Below are 18,046 nucleotides of genomic sequence, written 5' to 3'. Positions count from 1 at the left end.
TAGTGCGGAGAGAACATTATCAAATGAGCTGTTGAAGAAGTCAGTGAATATGTCATTGAGTGTGACTGCTTCCTGAATGAATTTAGATTTATCTCTGTTATCTTCTCACTCCCACCCGGCCCCCCTTGCCAGGCAGACCCTCTGGGCGGACTGAGGTTGCCATGAATCCTGACCGACAGCTGTCTCTCTGGGCTGACAGGTACAACAAGGGCCTCTGCAGCTTGTTCAGGAATTTGGTTTGTTAACATTATAAATGAGCTCACTGGGCAGCCCTGTTAAACACCTCACACCTCCCTCTGCAATTTCTCAGAGGATTCTATTTCCATTAGGCAGATGTGGGGACAGGGCCACACTCTCACTCTTAAATTGTTTTATCACGTCCCGAGCTGCTGAATGGCTGTGACAGCGCAAGAACTAGAAAGCATGCCTTCTCCTCCTGTCTGACTGCTTTATTAAAACCAGGGAACTCCTGTTCTGCACTGTTCATTCATTCATCCATTCACCAAACACTTACAGGATGCCTATTCATGGGAGAAATGTGAGTTGAGTGCAGGATGTATATTGGCAAATAATACCAGACAGAGGCCTTGCCCTGTGTACCATACATTTATTTGATGATCTACAAAAAGGGATAACTTCAGTTGTTTCTGGGTTCTCAAAGGCATGGGCTACAAAACCCAAGAAAAGATGACTGTTTAGGCAGAATGTTGTAATTGGAAGATAATCTTTTGGGTTAGGCATGTTTGTGTCAACATTTGTGGATGGAAAGATAAATTCTCACACCTGGAATAAGAACATGAGGTTGTGAACAAGAGGGTCATAAAAGAAGGAAAATATTTTTGGAAGTTAAAAATTTGGTAAGAAGCATAAAAAATTCAACAAAAGTGTTGGAAGGTAAAGGTTTAAAAAGAGACAAACAAAACATAGAAAATAAGAAATTGAACTCATTGATATGAGTTCCAGAGAAAGAAAACAGAAAATTACCAGGAAAATAATACAGGTAAATTTCCCACAAGTGAAGAATGTATATCCAGGTTGCAAGGGTTCCTTGGGGATTGTGAAACAGAATGAACAAAGACTCCCCCCTGAAAGCACATCACTGTAAAGTCTCAGGACACAATGACAGAAATGACTTTAAAAAGTTTAAAAGGTACTAGGTGTTCTAGGAGAAGGAGAAGGAAGTTGCATACTAAGCACTGGAAGTAAGAAAGGTATCAGTCTTAGCAACAGCAGCATCTAGAGCTGGAAGACTTGCAGCAATGCCATGGAAATTCTGAGAAGCAATTTCCCACATAGAATTCTTACTAAGCCAATGATTGTGGCATATGAGGTTAAAATAAAGAGTTTTTCAGACAAATGGGATCTTGGGGAAAAAATATATTGTCTCCAGTGCTGCTCGTGTAGAATGTGCTTTACAAAAGAAATGAACAAATTAAAATAGAGTGAGATACAGGATCTAGGAAGCAGGAGTTCCTAAGAGAATTCTGGCTAACTGATACCCGCAGCACAAGGACTAGGAGAGCTGAGGTGAGGGGGTAATGGCTTGGATATAAGGCTGGGGGCTCTGTGAGGGATGCCCCAAGGAAAGCAAAACAATGCCTTTGCTGATGGGGTTAGTTACCCTGCCCCCACGAGAAAAAGAGAAAGGTTTAGATTCTATGCAAGCCTGTGAGTGAATGAGGAATATGAAATCTGCTTTCCAGGTGGTGGTTTGTTTGTGCTTACATAATCATCCCATGGAGGACATATCCCACATGGCAGAGATCAGCTCTGTAATTCATGGCAGCCAGAGACTATGGCGGACCTGCGCTCCTGGTCCTGTGCTCCTGGTCTGCAGAACTAGAGGCCTCCCTCTTCTTCTCCCATCCCTACCACTTCTCAGAGTATAGACCAAAGTGTTTGCATTCTTCAGGAAATGCCACTCTGGAAAGGCAGAGCAGGGATTAGCAAAGAGTCCTGGAAAAGGTGACAACATGACACTCATGGAATGGGAGGTGATCCCACTTACTCATTTATCAAGCATTAAGCACCTGCTGTGTTCCAGTACTTGTAGGTGGCCTGACCTGAGTTCCATGGTGCTCAGAATAACCTGATGGAAGTGAGGAGTGAATGGTGGCCTCATGTGGTCGAGAGGGAAGCAGAAAGGTGGGTTATGGAGCCCCTGCCTTTTAGCTCAGCTGTGTGGCCAGTGAAGATTCACGAGGGAGAGGCAGAAGGAAACAATGAGGTAGAGCCTGAGAAACAGGCAGACAAAGATGTATCAGCGTGAGAGAGAGGGAGGTAGAGAAACATTATTGAGAAAGAGACAGAAAGAGAAAACAAGGATTTCGTTAGGAATGCATTCAGTAGTGTAGGAGATAAAAAGGAATATCCAATTAACACACCATATAATTGCTTGCAGACATTCTTTTTTATTTAAAGATGAAATAGCTAAGAGTTCTAATCAAAACTAGGGTCACAGCCTACATATTAAATGAAAGAAATTGATTGGGTTTTTATTATGCCCTGACTACTGCCAATGTGCCTGGATCACAGATTGCCATAAATTTATACTTATAAAATACTAATTGCCTAAGTCATAATGGTAACAATGGGATAATGAAATCATTCTGATCAAGCTGAAGCCAAATTCCACCTGACAACATGGTGCTTTGTGAGGGGCACGGGAGAGGACTTGCACATACAAACCCAGGATGCCCCAGTACAATAACCACCAGCAGGAAAGTACAAAAGATGTTTTAAGACCCAACATTCTCCACTGGGGGAGGGGCCCTCCTTTCTAACAAATCACTTAAGAACGGGGGCGGTTACATTTATAATACAAGCACTTGTACCCTTTATTTGTCTTGAAAAACTAATGACTGACTTAATCACATTTGATTAAAGGAGATGTGTTGAAGTAGTCATGTGGTTCTGATTGCATTAGGCTTGATTGAAAGTGGCAGGGAGAGTATGTAATAGTCTAACTGTCCCCTATATCTTGTCATTGGGACTTGGCAGGCATGACGTGGGAGAATCCTGAGGGAATCATTGTGGTGAACAATGTCATCTTTCAACGTGGGGGAGGGGGCTCCGGGAAGCAATCTCCAACAGAAAATCAGGGCTCCCCTATCAGAGCGGAGAAAGGACTCACATGGATTCTCATACACTTCCATTTTCACGAGACTGAAAAAGAATCAACAGAAGAAAGGGCATGCACACACAAAAATATTTTTTCTGGAAGCATGTAGATCTTGAATGAGACTCTGGGAAGCATTTTAAATGTTTCCAAAATATATATTAATGTACACAAGTATCTAGATTTAGGAATGAATAAGCAAACCAAATTTTTAACATGGAGTTATTGAAAACCTTTCTTTTTCTCTGAGAAAAATCGGCAGTGTGAAAAACAATGGACTGCTAAGTCCTGTGATGGTGATACACAAACGCAGATTGTGGATGGTACTTCAGGGCAGGGGACACCAGCTCAGAGTGGGCGTGACAGGACAGGGCTCAGGGCGGCCCTTCTGCAGCCATGATTCCCACCCAAGTTCAGCCATTATGGATGGCTGGATGACTGACGGGGCTTTTATTCTTATCACTGTCTTCCCCTCCCCAAGATACGTTCCTTAAATACTGTTAGAGTAGATTGAGGAGGTGCTCAGGCCTTAGCATGGATCAGAATCACCAGTGGGCTTATTAAAGTCTAGATTTCTAGATTTCTGGCTCTGATTCTCAGAGTCATTGATTAAGTGATTCTGGGGTGAGGCTTAGGAATTTTTTTTTAAAGATCTTTATTCCTTTGGAAGTCAAAGTTGAGAGAGAGAGAAAGAGAGAGAGTGTCTTCCACTCCGTCGTTGACTCCACAGATGGCAGCAATGGCCGGAGCTGAGCCAGGCTGAAGCCAGGAATCAGGAACTCCATCCAGGTGCAGGGGCCCAAACACTTGGGCCATCTTCCACTGCTTTCCCAGGCGCATTAGCTGGGAAAGCACCAGGGAGCTGGCTGGGAAGCAGAACAGCTGGGATGTGAACTGGTGCTCAAACGCAATGCCCACATTGCTGGCAGTAGCTCAACTGTTGCACCACAACGCCAGCCTCCTGAGAATTTGTCTTTCTATCAAGTCTCTAATGCTGATGGTTAGGAACTAAATTTTGAGAACTCTATGCTAGAGGAATCTTTCTAATTTGTTAATTGGCTCATATTTCATGCCTGCTTAGAATTCCTCGGTGTTTCCAAGTTGTTCGCAAAGTAAAGTCAAAATATCTAATCCTTTCATATTTGGTCATTCTTGGAAGAAGGCAGGATTTGGGGACAGCCAGACATTTAGGCATGCCAAATAGATAACCCCCTATTTATAGGAACATATAAAGAAGACACAAGTATGTGTCATTGCCAAGAAGGACATCTGGAAACATCTAAACCCAGCAATTATTAGTCATCCCCTCTTGGTGGTGGCATTCTGGATGAATCTCACCATTTTATCTGAGCTTTCCTATATTGCTTGGCTTTTTTTCTTGAAACTGATACAACTATTTTCCATTAAAGAAATCTTCTACCACCTAACCATATAGATTTTTTTTCAAAACCTAATTCTTGTGCATTTTCCTCATATAGCCAATTTTTCAAAGTGAACTCTAGATAACTCCTCAAGTTCAGCTCAGTCTCTTAGACCTCAGCCCTTCTCCCTATTTCTGGTCATGAGTGTCAGCACCAATAATGGATCAATACTAACTCTGTCATCCCTTGGTGAGATCACACAGACACTCTGGCCTTATTGCCTGGCTCTGAGATGTTTCCAGAGTCACGGGAAGACCCTATTGCCAGCTCCAACTGCATCAGAGTCCTGTTGTTAACACGTGGGGGCCTGGCTGCATGTCACAGAGAATAGCGGCATTGGACAGCATTTGATTTCAGCTCTGTCACTCTTCAGCTGTGTAACCAGTTAAGTTTTGGAACCTCGGGCTCCTGGTCTGAACAATAAGATGAACACTTAATGGGCTGACTAAGGATTAAGCTACACGCATAAGAATGTGCCTGTCCCACAGGAAGTGGTCATGAAATAGTATCCCCCTGTCCCATCTGATTCCCTATTCATGTAATAGAGATGTCCCTTTTCAGCACTACTGATGGGGCAGTGTATGGATGGAATGTGCCCTGAGTGTTCCTTAAAAAGTAATAGAACGTCTTTGGGAAGTGACTGATTTTATGCCTGGATTTTGGTAATAATGGACAGAGTCTCTGGAGCTGAGGATGCCGGTTTCCTATTCTAACCCCAACTCCCTCCTAGAGAAGTTTATGCCTCATGAAATTGTCCGGTGGCCTTGATTGAGTCCTCTCTCAAACCCTCACCCATACACTTGCCTGTATCATGAGAAAGCTGGATTTGGTATTTTTTCAAAGTCTTTTTTGGGCCAGAGTCCTGTGAGTTCTAACATTCTCAGATTCCATGAGCTTATGAAACTGAGATGGATTAATGTAAAAGGAAGTAGGAGATAAAATGATTGAGAGAAGGAAGGAGAGATGCTCAATAAGAAAATGAATGAGAGAGGAGAGCCAGGGAAAGGAAGAATAGAAGACTGAACAAATAAACAAAAATGGAGTCCTGTACATCAGCGAAAGAAAGGAGCAGTCCAGGCCACCTATCCACAGAGAAGATAGACATATATTTTTCTCTCCAGTTATTTTTCACCCTCACATACAATAAAGGCAGAGCCATAGTTAGAATTTTTAGCAGCTTCAAGCTAATTTAAACTTCATCGCTCTGTTTGACTAGCATTAAAATATCATATAGATTTTTCTCCAGCGGGTTTGTACATCACCACATAATTGGCACCCTCGATACCTGCTATTACTCTCTCCTCCACAATAGAGGTGGTCAGAGAGTTCAGAGAAAAAAAATCCCCCTTCTGCATCTACTTGATTTCACAACACAGAATGAATGTGAGGCATGGATCTGGTTTTAAATAAATTATTAGCACCATATAATTTCTTGTCATATAATCGAGGGTACATTTCATGTGGAAAAAGAAGTGAGAAAATAATTTGCAAATAGGTTTCAGCATGAAAACATGCAAGAAGAATACCTAAAACAGAACTTCTGATGATAAAAAAAAATCTATAAAATATCTATTTTCTTCCTCTTGTTATTTCTGTTGTTTTCTCCTTTTTCTTTAAGGAAAAAAAAATTGTGTTGTAGATAACTCCCCTTTCCTGTAGTGATTGTGAGCATTCCTTGCATTTGGGGACTCCACTGTGTATTCATTTCAGTCTCACTTTGCTGTTTGAGAATTGGAAACAGCAGCATTAGAAGGAAGGCTGGGTTCATCTGGCTGATGTCCTGTGTGAAGCCAATCCTGTCAGAGAGCATCCTTGGCATTTTCTCATTCTGCCTCTGGTTGCATGCTTCCACCGACAGGCCATGTGAACACTTGATAAAGAAAACATTGCTCTTGGTTTAGGGTCTGGGGCATGGACTAGAATCTGAGAGCTGCTCATTATGTCCTGGGCAAGTCATGTAATCTCTGAAAATGGTGGGAGTTCCATCTGTGAAGTGGGGATAATAATCCCTAACCCATAGAGGCGGTGTGATGTTGCAGAGAAGAGGCTTTGAGAGTCCTGGCGGAGTGCCTGGAATAGAGTAGGTGCTCAAGAAACATGCAAGCTGTTCCATATGCTGGTACCTTCTGTTCTGTGCTTGACAGGTTTCTTGTTGCTTCATCTTCCTGAGAACGTGCTGCCATCTGCCCTCAGGGGATTTGTACCATTGCTTGTTGCTCTGTCCTTATTGACCACACAGAACAGGGCTGCTTCTTCCAGGTGAGGAGGATTCTCACACAAACATCCTGGCTCTCTTATTCTCATCTCCTTGCAGAACGGCCCCCATAGCAATTGAATGAGCTCACTGGATAACACAGACTGTGCACTTACCACTAGAACCAGCCAGAAAGCCATTTCTCAGAGTTCCTCTCTGTGTGTACAAGGGAAATGGCCCATGAAGAAGGTTCTGAATGCATCAGAATATTTTCTAGCCCTGCTCGGCTTCAAAGGCCCAACCAAAGGATCTGATAGAAACTTCCAGTTGCAAAAGTATCCGGTTCTTTATCCAAACACATTTCTCTTGAGTCTGGAGCAGCTTCGTCCTCCAAGCATTAACTACTAATGAATTATGCAACACACCTAAAAACAAACAACTAAGATACATAGTGACTCTTTAAATGGTTTAATAAATAAGATATTTACCAAACATTGATAAATAAAGCCCTTGATTTTGTTCTTATCTCAAGAAAGAATCATTTACAGGGAGTATGGTGCTGAAAGGGCTGGGATAAATGGCTACCCCTCTCTCATACACTTCTGAGGAACTCATGAGGATCTTCTAGGCTCCCAGCACAACCTCCATCCTCAAAAATAGGAGTCAGCTCCTCTGTGCAGATTTTGTGGGTGCACCTGATGCTTTTGATCCCACTCAGATCTTCCCTGTCTTCCCAGTTGTGTTGCAATTGCTATCTCTCAGACCCTCTCAGGTCTCCTCTGGGTGAATGGAACAGCTGGTCTCCTGGAGTCCAGGCTCTGCTGCCTCTCATCCACAGGCTTCGGGGTCAATTTCTAAGTACCAGATCCAAGTGTATCGCTCTTCTTTTTAGAATCATTTGATGGGTGCTGAAAGCTTCTCAAATGAAGCATAGCTTGCCAAGCTTGAACACAAGGCCCTTCACCCTTCGGGATCTGATGCCAGCTGAGACCTTGCCCCCACTGCCTTCCCCTGACTTCCTCTACATTGCATACACCAGATGTAGCCCTGTCTTGCCATCTGCTGCAGTGGAAGCCCTCTCCTCTGCTTCTGCCTTTGGAAAAATTGCATTCTTTCTCCACCTCTTAGTGAAAACATCGTTTTCTCTGGGAACCCTCCATGGTTTCTCTGGATAGTGTTAAAAGCTTTCTCTGCTCTCCATGGCATTCAGCACACCATAGTGTGTGGGTGTTTCTTGTTCATCTTTGTTACCATGCCTGCTCCCCATCCTATCATTCTTTTTAAAGATTTTTATTTATTTATTTGAGAGGCAGAATTAGAGATAGGGGGATACAGAGAAAAAGGTCTTTTATCCACTGGTTCACTCCCCAAATGGCTGCAATGGCCATAGCTGGGTTCATCCAAAGCCAGGAGCCAGGAGCTTCTTCCAGGTCTCCCACATGGGTTCACTGGCTCAAGCTCTCGAGCCATCTTCCACTGCTTCCCCAGGCCATAAGCAGAGAGCTGGATTGGAAGAGGGGCAGTGGGGAGATGAACCTGTGCCCATATGTGATGCCAGCTCTGCAGGCAGAGCTTAGCCTACTATGCCACAGCACCGGCCCCTATCATTCTTATTTTTGACTGCTAGAGATCAGAGGACTTATTTAACAGCCTGGGAAATTAAGACTGAGTGTAGAAATTTATAAAACATCTGTCCTGGAAGGCTTTATATTTTGATGTACTAGGTTCATATTCTCATTTAATTGGCCTCAAGCTTTTAAGGTAAATATCCTACTATTTTACCTAAGAACCTATGGGTGAGAGTGGAGTAGGGGTCAGTAACTTCTTAAATGTCACACAGTAAATTGATGGCAACCCTTGTTCAACAATCCTGGAGTCCTGAGTCCTGCATCTGTTGTTCTGGTATCCACCTCGGTTCTCGCCTTCTCCTTTCTTACCATTCTCTCTTCCTTCTAGACTGTTCCATCAACTACTTTCTTCCTGTCTCATGTTTGCCCTTTCCTTTCCCAATGTTTCTCTGCACTAAGATTTTCCCATTCCTTTGCCTCCATCTCATACCTCACTCCAACTCCTATCTCTTCTTCACCTTTCTATCTCTGTTTTATTTTGCCCAGGCCAGTAGCATTTTCCTAGGGAAATAGAGTTTACTACCAGGGCTTTCTTGCTCTGTGCTCAGTTTCTACCCACTTCTATTTCTTTGGCTATGGATGAGCTTATGGTCACAGTGCCTCTCAACCTCAATCTGCCAACTGTTCCCCTCTTGAAGTCTGGATAGGTGGGCAGCTGTCTCGCCAATGTGGGGAATGGAACTTGACATTCAGAATGAGTGCTTGTCACTTCCTAAGCCCCAGGGTAGAATATGCAGCAAAAGTTTCCACAAGCCGGAGATTTGCCAGCTTCTGAAGATGGAAAAGTAACGGCTGCCTTTGGAACTCATTTGCTTGTAAAAACTTTTTGGTGAGAAAAGCTTGAAGTCTTACACAGTGAAACATACTTGTTCCATGATCTTTGAAATAAATGTTAGAGAAACATAAAATGATTTTTTTGGGGGGGGGAGAATGTGTTGATTATTTGATTGCAAACAATTTTGTTCATTTAACTCTTCATTAACATAAAAAGTTGAAAAATGCTTGAAACATTTTGCATAGATTTAGAACTTAAAGAATTTAATCAAAAGTAAATGTAACCTTGAGAAATTAAGCAATTAAATATTAGGAAACTAAACCCTAGACTAGAATGATTGATGCTTATGAGTATTTTTATTTCTCTTGTGGGGGAAGTCCTAAGTGATTAGAGTTTCATAGGCTCTTTAGGGATGTAGCTTCAGGGACTCAGATCCCTGTATCCAAAGGGTGATACAGAAACAAAAGACCTGGTGGGAAAGAATCTGGCTGGGGGCTGCTTTCAGACAGAGGTTGCAGGAAGGAGATCATTCAGCAGAGAACTGGGGACATAAGAGGAAACTCAGGCACCATGAAGTAAGCAGACTTTCGAAGTTCTAGGAAAAGTAGAACTGGCTTTAGCTAGAGCCCTGGGTTCTATTCTGCACCACCAGCCTTCTCTCTTGGAACCCACCCCAGTTCCTCTGTTCACCCACATGCTCAGCTTCTATTCCTGTTCTGGGATATTGCCCGAGATAGTACAACTTTCTTGCCTTTCACTCAGTCTACCTAAAGTAGTTTCAGGGTTACCTGTCCCTCTCACATGCCATTTCTGGCACACAGACACCTCTCTTAAGAAAGATAAGGCTCGGGAGTCAGCACTGTGGCACAGCAGGTTAACGCCCTGGCCTGAAGTGCCGGCATCCCATATGGGCACTGGTTCTAGTCCCAGCTGCTCCTCTTCTGATCCAGCTCTCTGCTATGGCCTGGGAAAGCAGTAGAAGATGGCCCAAGTCCTTGGGTCCCTGCACCCACATGGGAGACCCGGAAGAAGCTCCTGACTCCTGGCTCCTGGCTTTGGATCGGTGCAGCTCTGGCCTTTGCGGCCATCTGGGCAGTGAACCAGTGGATGGAAGACCTCTCTCTGTCTCTACCTCTCTCTATAACTGTCTTTCAAATAAATAAAATAAAATAAATCTTAAAAAAAAGAGGGCTGGCGCCATGGCGCACTGGTTTGGTCCTCTGCCTGCAGTGCCAGCATCCCATATGGGTGCCAGGTTCTAGTCCCGGCTGCTCCTCTTCCAGTCCAGCTCTCTGCTGTGGCCTGGAATAGCAGTGGAGGATGGCCCAGGTGCTAGGGCACCTGCCCCCGTGTGGGAGACCAGGAAGAAGCACCTGGATCCTGGCTCTGGATCAGTGCAGCTCCATCCATTGTGGCCATTTGGAGAGTGAACCAACGGAGGGAATACCTTTCTCTCTGTCTCTCTCTCTCTCACTGCCTGTGACTCTACCTGTCAAATAAATAAATAAAAATTTTAAAAAAAAGAAAGATAAGGCTTAATTGCAAGAGAAGAAGAGAGACAGATCTGGATAGAATCCTGCTTTATCATTTAGTGTCTGTGTGGCTTAATAGTTTCAAAATTTGATTTTAGGACCTTCCACAGGGTGGTCCTGAGGTCTGAGTGAGCTGATGCATTGAAAATCATGCATGTTCAATACACAATCTTTTTCATTTGAGTTTGTATAATCCGTCTCTTTTCTATCCAGTTTGACACTAGAGAATTATCCTAAAAGTGCTCCTTGACTCTCCTAAATAACTATTATACTTCATGTTGATTTCACAGTATTATTTAATTGGCTCTTAGAAAAATAGTTCCTATGAAGAAGGCAGCAAAGGAATCATGCCTGTTCTGTTGATGTTTGCCTCTTTCAGCTCTTTAAAATGCAGTATGCTCATGGGAGTGTCCAGTTATTTGTTTGGACTGTTCCCTTTTATTCCTTGTCCAGATTAACTCATACTTCTTTGGATTAAAATTTTGGTTCCAGTTTTCAAACTCATACCTTTAGATGTAGTAATCAATATCTGAAATATTTACTTGACTCTATTTTTGGGGATTATCCCATGGATTGTGATGTGCCTATGTTCAGACCATCAAAAATCTACTCTTTGAGGCTGCTCATCCACTCATTGGCTCCTTCTCAGCAATCCTGAATAAGAGACACCTGTCCTATTTATCCCACTATCCAGCCTGGCCATTGGTGACTGCAGTTCTATAGGGAACTCTTATAATGGTTTTCTAAAGAGTTAATGCCACTTGCATTATAGTTTTTATATTTTTCTTTCTTTTCTTGTTCAATTCTCTTCATAGTGAATTTCATATTGCTAAGATGTTCACACATGATCATTCTCTTCTTCTCACAACATAATCAGCAGGGTTCTGATGGCCTGCAGACTCTTGATACTCTCATTGAAACTGGAAGTCTTGCACAGTAGAGAAGTTCTCTCTTCTTTAAAGGTCCAGAGCTCTAGTGGACGGTGTCTGGTATTACAATGGCCCTCATCTAGTCTGGGCTCTTGTCTAAGCTTTGTTACTATCTCCATGCAATGTGACCACATTATTTCTCCTGTACAGATTTTAGTATTTTCATCGGTGGTATTAGAATAATTATATCTGCCTTGATTAATTCCCAGGGTAGTTGTGAAGCTCCAAAGATATGTGAATATATTTTAAAAAATTATAAAGTAACATACAAATGCATGATGTTCATATTATTAAATTTAATGCTAATCAAAGTAATTGGCTAGGAAGTGAAATGATTCAGAGAAATGAACCATTTTAAGTATTGGTCAGATAAAAACATTAACCAGTTAATCTCTTAAGTTCTGACTTCAGGAAAAGTCTTTTGGAATACTGGCTGATACTGAGTAAGAATTTACATTTTGGTGGAAACATCTAAGTCAAGAAATATGAAATCAGACATTTGCTCTCTTTTGCTTTATTATTAAAATACATATGTAGGCACACTTATATGTACTCACATATATTCTATCTCCCTATGACACCTATATACAAACCCATTCTCATCTGTAAGATGGGCTATTACCCAATTATGAAATAATGGGATTTTTTTCCCAGCTGAGTTGAGGAAGAAATTTATTGAACTCCCAAAATATGCCAGTAGTATGTTAGTAGCATGAAATGTGTTGTGCCATTTAGCTTCTACAGTACTACCATGAGTTATGACTTAGTATCCCCATTTTTCAGATGAGGAAAATGAGACTTGGAAATGTAAGACTTGTTGATAGTCCCACTGTTAGTAGATAGTGAAATTAGGATTCACAGCCATGGCCCTGTTTCTAACATCTATGGGCTTTTCAACACCCCATTGTTTCCCAAATGCCTTCTCTTTTGACTGGTTTCTGCCTATTTGCCTCAGAAGACCTAGGAACCCAGGTAAAAATAAAGAGCAGTGAAGTTTGGTTATGTACTACACTGTTGAATTCAATATGCTGTTGGAGAAAAGATTAAGAATAGTGATGACTTCTCTAAAGGGCTCGAAATTGGTAAGAACACCTGAGAAATCACATACACATACACACACACTCCTTTCCCTACTCCCTACTCAAAAATGTTAGCTGTACTTGGATCCATTCCAGTCAAGGGAGGACACTTTTGTCTTGCTTTTTCCCCCTCAGGTATTTTAAGTGCCTACAACAGTGTTTGATGTTAAACAGATTGCTATAAATATTTGCTAAATGGGAGAATGGAATTCATTAGTTTCCTTGGCAAAGAGGTGACTATGCAAATAGATGGGAAAAATAGGTTTAAATCTCAGGTTCTATGTTTGCTCATTTCTGTGTAAGATTTTTTTAAATGGTTAATGCTTGGTGCAGATGTTCCGACTCAACAAAGAGCTGGTCCTTTTTACAGTTCTGTAATCTTTCTCCCAAAATTGTTAATGAAGGTTGGAGACAAACATATCACAGTTCAGTTCAGAATTGGGCTCCTCTGTCCCTTTGGTTCATTTGCTCCCAAATTCATGAATTCAGGAAGAGCTTGTCAACTCTCTGAACGAGACGACTGTGGCAAAATAAATTTATGAGTCCAATCAGAAATGAACAGAAGTGGTTCCACTGGTTTGATGGATGTGCCTCAACAAATCCCTGCCTCCCTTAGAAGCTGGGGGGGGGGGGTTGGAGGAAGTTTGAAGAGAAGACATGAGAAATCTATTTGTGACTCAATATGGATCCCAAGTGAATGGGCCCAAGGGTAGAGGAGGCAGCAGTCTGCATCCATTAGCATCGCCAACATCTGTCCTCCCTTCTAGCCCCCTCCGCTGAGGCCCACTGACCACAGTCTGTCACAGGATCTAGTGCTCAGATGTTCCACTTGAGCAGAGCATTCATAGCACTGGTGTCAGTGTGAGCCCAAGCCTTACAGGGGAGAATGTAACTGGGATAGGGGACGTATTTGGGGCAAGGTTAGCAGACTTCTTCAATGATGGCTACAAGATTGCTAAAAGGAATCAGTATTTCAGGGGATTGAATTTGAGAATGGTAATGACTTGATTCCCACATCTCAACATCCTTAGGATCAGAAGTTGTGTTGACATGTGCTGAGTTTCTTGGCTCTAGCTAAAGCATACGGATATCCCCATGCCCAGCTGGTGTCATTCAGCCACAATGAGCTCATCATAATCAGAATCAGAGCTAGCATACTAAAGACTCCTTGTGTACCAGGTTTTGTGTTAAGTACTTTAAGGTAGGAAATCTTTGAATTCTCATGATTAGGTAGTAGTCTACTTACCTATATTTTACAAAAGTAGATTCTGATGCTCAGAGAAGTGAAATAACTTATCCAAGACTACACAGTGTATAAAAGTTGGAGCTGGGATTGTATATTCTCCAGAACCTGAGATGCTTCTCATTATGAATCACCACTCTTTAAATCTGCAAAAGTGTGGGGGCACTCCACATTCATACCCCTAGTCCTTCAAGTTTGGCCTTTTATCTCCTTTTCCAATTCCCAATCTCCTTAATTTCAACTTGGGCACTCACAGACCCTTTCTGATGAAGTGTGGAGTCTGTGTTCTGCCATTTTTTCTCAAGTCTGGTATTTAGTCCTTTGTGTACACCTACGAGATGAAGTCAAAGTTTGTGGCAAAATGGAATTAAAAGACAAGTTTATTTTGGTGCAAAAAATTTTTGAATCTATGCATAATTTTTCATATTACAGACACTCCATGAATTTTTTGAAGGTCCCTTGTATAATGTGCCTTAAAAATTGTAAATTCCTTTGGGCTTCCAGACACAGTTGCTCAACAGTTAGAATTCTTCACTCAATTGGAATTTCCACTTAATAGAAAAACAAAGGAAAGGCAGATGACTCCTTGGTTCACCAAATCAGGAGACAAGAGAGAATTACAGCATCATTATGGGCAAGGTGATAGGCTCTCCGAGGAGTGTGCAGCTCCAATGATGGCTTGCAGAGTTCAAATCCTGACCCGATGGCTGCGGGACCTGGGCACGCTACTTAGCCTCCTTGGCATTCCGATGCCACATCTGTAAAATGAAGAAAACTGTTCCTAAAAGACAGAATGTAGGTGGTTGTGGGACTGAAGTGCATGGCCCATTGCCTGGTGCTCAGAGCATTCACTAATGTAGGTTCCTTTAGCGCGTGGTGTGGAAGGGAAGGTTTCTCGAAAGTTCCACACTGAAGAGTATTCCAGTGAACACCAGATTGGGTCTTCTCTGCCTCTCTGATCTTGCTGCCCCAGAACTCAGCCTCTAAAAGCATACCTTTCACCTGAGCCTCAGCCCAAACCCGTGTTCAGGAAAACATTCTGCAGTAAAGAGGAGGAAGCCTTCTTCCTGTGAACCCTGAGAACCATAACCCAAGGAAGGTGCTTCCTACATGTTCCCTGAGTGCTACAACTCCCAGATTAGGACTTCAGGGGTGTTCACTGGCCTTGACCCTAGCCATCTTTTTGTGGTCTGCAGACTGCAGTCTCCTGGCTTCTTGTTTCGGGACAGGTGTGAGGCTCAGAACAGGAAGTTTCTCTCCCATGAGAGTTCTCAGTTCCAAATAGAAGGGTAGGCAGCAGAAAGAAACCATTACTGACCAGGTCCTGCCTTGTGCCTGGTTCTATACTCACTGCCCACATTATCCAAAATCCCTAACAATAAGGCTGTGTGCAGGCTATTGTGTCATCCTTTTTGGGGATGTACTAACTCACAGACCTTAACTGACATGCTGAAGGTCACACAGGTTGGGAATCTAGGTCAGTCAAAGGGCAAGACTTGTGCTTCCCCCTTTACCAGGCTGTCCCACACGAGAAGGGGTGACAGAGAAGGAAAGGGACAGTGAAGAAATGGACACTGAAGAATTCTGATTCCAGGGCAGGGAGCATGAATCCAGGTTAGATCTGAGACCCGGATGTCAGACTTATGTCTTCTTGCATCTGTCCCTAGGTTTGTTTTCAGAAGATGATTATCAGATGGGGCCTGGACACGCTCTCCCCTGTCTGCAACCAGTGAGGGTATCTCCTAATTACTTTTGTAACACAAGTCATTGAAATGAGATGGGTATTCTTTGATTGTTTTGAGGTGCAGAACAAATGTCTCATTAATCGGAAACACATCCATTTGAGACTGAGCACTAATAACACAAGAGGGAGTAGTGAGTTGGCATCATGGGGGACACTCTGCAACTACATGCTCATTCTCTAACAGAGCCTTTGGTGCTTGGACTTGAAGGATGGACAGTCACAGGAGAGAGGAGAGACAGGATTGGTCAAGAGATGGAGGGAGAGGACACAGAGAGGAGGAGGGGGCCCCTTCAGGCCTTCTCCCAAAATGTTAGGGAGGAAAGGAAAGGCACAAAATTTTGAGGATCATGATCCTGTGGAGAATAAATAGTGCCAACGACCAGACTGACTTGGGGAATGGGGTACCCTTCCAGACACAAAAAGGCTAAATCACAGAGCAATAGAGTCCTAAGCTGTTGGTTCCCATCATTGCAATCCTGGGCCTGTTCAGACAAGAACGTAGAGAAAGAAAAGGGCTCATGTTCTCTTTGCAAATCACACAAGCTATGACTTAATTTATTCTTTTGTTATCTCATCCATTTACTTATCCCTTCATTCACTCAATCTATAAATATTTGTTGAGAGTCTTGACTATGAACTGGAAAGAGATTAGGACCTCAAATGCAACCATCCTTGTTATCTCATACTGATCAAAAGTTCTGACTGACTGCTATAGCATTGTATGTATATCAAGTGTTGAATCATGATGATTTAATCCAAATATCTAAATTAAACAAACCCAATGTTAGTCACCTTTGATTTCTAAAACTAAGAACTATATTATTACAAGGGGTAGGCGTAGTTAGGCATGGGATGCCCACACTCCACATCAGAGCACCTGGGTTTGAGTCCCAGCTCCACTCCTGATTCCAGATTTCCACTAAAGCACAACCTGGGAGGGAACAGATGATGGCTCAGGTCCCTTGCTACCCACATGGGAGACCCAAATAGAGTTCTGATTCCTGACTTCTGCCTGGCCCAGGTTCAGCTGTTGTGGCCATCTGGGGAGTGAACCAGCAGACAGGATCTCTCTCTCTCTCTCTCTCTCTCTCTCTCTCTCTCTCTCTCTTTATCCTTTCTCTCTGCCTCCCAAATAAATAAATAAATAAATAAACAAATATTTAAAAAATAAATAAATCATTACAGCAACCAATGCATTTTATCTGCAAATGAAATTTTAGACCAAGAGATTTAACAAAGGCTAAAAATTTTGCAATCATCTCTACTAGCTTTAATTTCTCATTTAAAATATGAAAGGACTGAAGCTTTCTGAGAAAAAGGGTTTGCCCAATGTCAACACAGCTATTCTGGGAGCAAGAACAAACTGAAATGCAGAGTCCTGAGTCATGGCTTCATGTACTTTCTGTCACATCACACCAGAAGCTTCAGCTGGCCCTCCTGTCTGACTGTGTTTTAGGAGAGGGATCACTTTTCCCCAGCAGAGTTCAGTGAACCATATAACCCTTACATAGGGGTTTCTGTATGCTGCAAGCTGTGTCAGAAGCTGTTCTGAGTTTCCATAGCCCTGGGTGTCCTGAGCCTTGCTTGTGCTCATCCCAGGCCGGTCTCTGACCTGTCCCAACATGAAGTCACACTTCCTTCCAGCTCAGAACTCAGGGTGAGGGGCCCCATGGAGGAAAAGGGAGCTGGGGGAAGGGCTTGGTGACAACAGGAAGGGCTGAAAGGCTGGTGAACAGATCTCATAGGAGCCCAAAGTGAAGTGCCTTAGGAAATCAGAGGCAGCCTGCAGCCAAGTGAAGTCCCTTTAGACTCTCCTCAAACCAAAGGGAGGTAAGACTGTACACAAGAAAGGGACATCATTGCTGTCTGCTGCTCATGAGTTTGCTTTGTCCTACTGTGTCCTTGCAGACAGTGGCAAAAAATGAGTTTCGCTTCAGTGCAAGAACAAAAATCGTTTCCTTCATTTGCTGCATCGTCTTCCAACTCTCACCTTCCACTTTCCACCTTTCTCCTTCTCCTTCTTCTCTTCCCCTCTTCATCCTCTCTTATTTTTTGTTTTATTTTGTCCAGTCTATAAATATTGGCTTTTTCTTTCCCTTACAATCTCCAGCAGGCAGAAGTTTTTATCCTGACTTTCCTTGGTCTTTGACATCCCACATGTTATAGCAAAAATTGAGCAGTGTCTCTTTTCACCTATGTCTCATGTTCCTGTCTTCCTCATATTGCTGGGTCTCATCCTACAACGTTATGCAGTATGAAGATCTTAGGATCTGAAGTCAGAACACCCTTGTTTGCAACAGGGCTTTCTTAGAACTTATGAAACCTCAGACAAGCCACTTCACTACTCAGGGCCTTTACTGCCCTGCCTTATAGTAGGAATAAT

Source organism: Lepus europaeus, chromosome 7 (genome assembly GCF_033115175.1).
Source record: "Lepus europaeus isolate LE1 chromosome 7, mLepTim1.pri, whole genome shotgun sequence".
Classification (NCBI taxonomy): Eukaryota; Metazoa; Chordata; class Mammalia; order Lagomorpha; family Leporidae; genus Lepus; species Lepus europaeus.
This window is presented reverse-complemented; position numbering follows the sequence as displayed.